The sequence below is a fragment of the Amblyomma maculatum genome, chromosome 1 (genome assembly GCF_055883805.1).
Source record: "Amblyomma maculatum isolate TAMU_Amacu chromosome 1, ASM5588380v1, whole genome shotgun sequence".
Taxonomy (NCBI): Eukaryota; Metazoa; Arthropoda; class Arachnida; order Ixodida; family Ixodidae; genus Amblyomma; species Amblyomma maculatum.
This window is the reverse complement of record NC_139344.1, coordinates 283,410,617-283,415,352: the sequence shown is the minus strand read 5'-3', so window position 1 is coordinate 283,415,352 and position 4,736 is coordinate 283,410,617. Positions and strand designations below refer to the sequence as shown.

Below are 4,736 nucleotides of genomic sequence, written 5' to 3'. Positions count from 1 at the left end.
TTGTCCGTGTTGATGGCCTTGCAAGCTTCAGGAATAGACACCCTGCAATGCAGTTTCACGTAGGGTACCTCGATGCGCACCCGCTCTCCGCTTAGGGTGAGGACAACCACGTCGTCTGCTATGCGACCACCATTTTCTTGCATGGGCTGGTCGCGAGGCGCGCGGTTGCTAGACGCGCCTAGATAGAGGTGGCCACGCTACCAGTGGTAGCTTGAATTGATTTCAACTTTACCTTTGATGATCATTCCTTTTATAGTTTAGATTAAAAGTAAGAGTAAAAATTTGGTGATGTATTCGCTAGTTCGAGACGATTAGCGAAAATGTAGCGGTTATTTTTGTTTTGCGATATACGATCACGGCGGGCAACTGTTCGTTGTCATACCAGCGCTGTCAACTTCTATCATAGCGCTTACGTGTGGATATAGCGGAAAGTGAAGTACGCGAAATGAACAGCTGCATATTCAAACGCGAACGCATGGCATGCTTACTTTCACTTACACTATTATGCAATGGTGGCAAACTGTGTCATGCATACACTATGAAATCAAAACAAAGACTCAAGTGCACGCAACAATGATTTATTACCTTGATGCACAAATAGGCTGCGTTCTGTCTCTATGTGGCTTTCGCTTCTTTGGAGCAACTGGAAGCAGAAAGATGTACAAACCAATGATCAAATTGAGCACAAAGCAAAGGGAAAAGAAGGAATCATGCAATATTGAAAATCAAGGCAAGGGGCAGAGCGAAAAGAAGGCATGACCAGCGTCTCGGCAATATTTTTGTGTTGTTGTTTTCCCGCAAATAATCTAAGCGTAGGCGCCAAAAGGGGCACATAATTACTTGATTTGTTCCCCGCTCCCTTTATTAATTACAATGTCGCCTTGGTTAATTTTATTTGTATTAATCAAAAAAGGCGACCGATTCTACCTTTCAAGCGGAAATGGGGGAAGTAAGTGTTTGAGATGAAGGTTGTTGCGTTAGCCGATCGACAGTAGAATTGAATAAGAATGCTTCTGATAAGAGCGTTAGAAGCAGAATTGATACATACACGCGTACACATAACCTGTTAAAGGCGAAATAAGTGACCCATGCCGGGCCTGTGGCTCAAATGCCACTGAATTGTTTCCGGGCGACCCCCACATTTTTGGCAACGAATGTATGCAATTAGGCAGTGAATCAAATGGGAAATCCGTTGGTACAGCACTTTGCTTCAGTTTGTTTCATCAGTCTGCCTTATTTTGTTCATAAAAGGATTCATCAAAGTGAGCCTGAACGAAAAACTTTTGTTGCTATTATAAATGCATTATTCCCTGAAAAATAAGAATAAATTACGATAAATCAAGAAAATTACAGAAACGCACACTGACATGCATATGGGTTCAACTCCGCACACACGCACAAAATAGATGTACTTACATTAATTTTATTTTTTCATTTCTATGCGATACTTCCGTGACATACGATAGGCGATAATAAATGTCTTCAATAGCATAGTTTTCGCGCAAAATAAAAATATAAAAGATCTCAATGTGACGCAGCGTAGAGAAAGCCTAAGGCACTGCGCTCCGAGATTAACATAATTTTCACACTGCCAGATGCGCCTTTCAAAATTAAGCGGGCTGCGAGGCTTTTTGTGAAGTATGCGCGATGCACTCCTGTTCAAGCTTCGTGGCTGAGAAACATCGTAATATATTTACCAGCCTGAGCCCTATTTTGTGATGCCAAGTGTATTAATGAAGGTGTAAATGCGTGGAAGGATCCATATCGCTCTCGAGCTCTAAGAGATTACGTCCGTTTACAGCGATCAAATATCAGAAGGCTGCAAAAGCATGACATGGCGCCTCCGACAGGTACACAAAATGGTATATCTGCTAATCAGAAACAGTCGCATAGACAAGCTTACATAAGACCGAAAATGAATTTAGCACTAGAGAAGTCGGGTACTTACGCTGCATATGCAAGAGTAGTTCGTCGGCTGCCAGTTGTCCCGCTTCACTTTCAAAGTCCATAGAAGAGGTCGTTTTTAAGCTCGGAAAAGAAAACATTCTCCGGTCACTTTTAACACTGTTAGTGCACTGGGGAACGCAGCACTCAACAATTCTGCAGAGACTATGGGAAGAATGCCGCTTTCCGTGTCTAGCGTGGGCGTCCGCGGGACGGCGGGAGCGGAATGCAAGAAAATGGCGGCGGCGCCTCGTGATAACCGGTCTTGGCGGCGACGACCCCTTCTAATGCCACAGTCAGACGAGCAAGTTTAGTTTCACTTTCAACAAGTGCACTCGTGTTTAGTGTCATTCGCATCGTGTCACACGATGAACTTTAATGACACTCGCTGTCGAACACCCTCGGCGTGAAGTGAGTTTGGTGAACTCACTATACTTTGTCTGGCAGGCGAGTGTGTAGTCTCAACAGCAGGGCAGTGACATATCACTCATACATTTTTTGAGAATTACAATGTTTTGAAATGTTTATCGTAATTTCATGAGCGTTTCTTTTAATAGGCAAGAGATTTGAGCTGTCACCAACCGAAAACGATGCGTACACATGAATAGCTACCCTCGCTCTCAGTGCTTGCCCTAAGGCGAAGGCGTTCGTCTGCTGCTGCACTTCGATGGTATGCGGTATCTCAAGCTGCATCAACGAAGTTGGAGTTATTTGTAACCCAATCTCTAGAAAGTCGTCACTTGACAGGCAGCATTTCGCTCAAGCGCTGGCCGGAGACGCCACCGCTTTTCCTCCTGCAAGCCGCCAGCGCCAAGCCAGCACCTTTACGGCGCATCCTGCCCCGCTGTCACTGGCGTCAGAAAAGTGTGCGAGAATTTGTTTTCCCCCTAAATAATGATCCCTGAAGTAAAGCAATGTCAGTAATTATTCTTTCCTGGGGATCGTTGACCTATACCGAGTCGCTAGTAGGTGTAATTGCTGCGATACAAGCAAATTTCTGCTCACAACTTCATAGCCATCGTCGCCGGCGGAGCGGCGCAGCTCACCCTTGCAGTACACGTATACGCTATCCAAGTTGTCGATTTGAATTGCTCCTGTCTCTTATTATGAACAGACAGCAAGGTTGACAATAAGGCAGTGCTATGAGTGAGCCATATATCCTATTAAGCTGGCCATACGAAAGCGCCGCCCACTGATAGTTCGATGCGAAACAACCTATAGGCCTTGCGACGACTACGGAGGAGCACACGGCCAAGCGATATTTGCACCGCGTGCTCTGCCGTTCACGGGCGCTCGCGGGCGGTACTACAGCGGAAAGCTAGTAGCATCCGGTGCTGTGAACGCTGCGAACTTCTCGCCTACTTTCGTGATGCTGCGGAAACCGGACCTTTTTCGACGTTGTGTACAACGGCAAGCAAACGCTGTGAAGACGTGACGATGCTGTCGTATACGGGGGTGCTGCGCAGCTGGACATTTTAGGCTGCATAGAAGCGCCGTCGGACATGATTTCGTGTGAAAAATGCACGCTGCTGTGAATCATACTAGCTCGATAACTCTTCGCGTTCGAACACCGGTGACTCCGCTCCATATGTATACACTCGTTACCGGCATTTTCTCCGTTAATGATGCAAATCAAAGTCGCAAAGCTACGTTCGCGATAACCGCGGTTAGCAGTGTAACTATATAGCATAAACGAGGTCGGCTTTGCATGTGAACAGCAGTAACCATGCACGTTAGCGTAAAGCGCGGTCAAGCTAACATGCCCGTGCGACATATCGCGATGTTTTTTTAGTCAAATCCATGTACTCAAATGCACAAATAAACTGAATATTAGGTTGGGGTCGTTGTGCTTGCAATACAATTAAAGTTTAAGGTATTTCCGTGAAATAAATAACTTCCACATATGGCTACAGCATCCGCATCGGCACTGCTGTCATTTCAAAATGACACTTGATTTTGTCGTGTGACAGCGAGCACCGAAAGTGTGATTCTTCCTAAGTAAGTGCACTTCGGGAAAGTGTCACTAAACTTGCCCGTATAACTGGGGTATAACTCCCTCAGCCGAGAGAGAGGGCGCGCCATCGAGGCACCCTAGTTTCACGTAGAGGGGTTTTAGTTTCATGAAACAGGTCGCGCCGTCTGGTGGCTAAATAAAGAAGCTTGAAGGCGCTCACGCGCGCTGGCCATGCTTTGCTGCCGTGCCATGGCGTGTGCTTTTTGGTTCGTCTTATGTACCCGAGAGGTGTTTCCCATTTTGCAACTGCAAGTGGTGCACTCGGTTTTGTACTTGAGGGCCCGGTGCCGTAACCGGAAATGTGCAATCACTCATTACCAAAGTTCAGACGAAGAAAATTGGGCGTAGGTACTGATGCTTCGAAGGCTGCAGCAGTCGCGAACTATCGCCAAGTGTGAGGCTGCACAGCTCTCCGCTGAAGTTTTTGGAGAAGACACGAATGCAAAATGGGATCATCGTAGTGCGACGAGTCAAGAAAGTGAATTGCTACCTGTGAATCCACATCGACGCAACCAAATTAAAACAAAAAAGCTAAGCATGGAGATAGCATTACTGTGTCAATCAGGTAACAAATTTTGTTTCTCACGGTGCGGGTAGTATGCGCGAGGCGGTCGATTAGATGTTACAGTTCACTGTTTCATTAATGTTTCAAGGTTCGTCGGTCGATAAAATTCCCATTAGAACTGCGCCTTGCTGAAGTAAAGAGAGCGTCAGAGAAACGTGTTTGCTAGGTGTCGCCCACCGTTTTAGCTGTAATTTCGTTTACCTCGATATTTCA

General features: G+C 46.0%; 1 long non-coding RNA gene across 1 annotated transcript; it reads right to left on the bottom strand.

Annotated features, from left to right (window-relative positions):
* Positions 1–559: 559 nt before the first annotated feature.
* Positions 560–2,357, bottom strand: LOC146206708 (uncharacterized). The gene is made up of 2 exons (XR_014703277.1): positions 1,949–2,357; positions 560–643 (listed from the first exon to the last, which is right to left on the bottom strand). It is a non-coding gene; the product is annotated as an uncharacterized LOC146206708 (long non-coding RNA).
* Between the last annotated feature and the right edge of the window lie 2,379 nt (positions 2,358–4,736).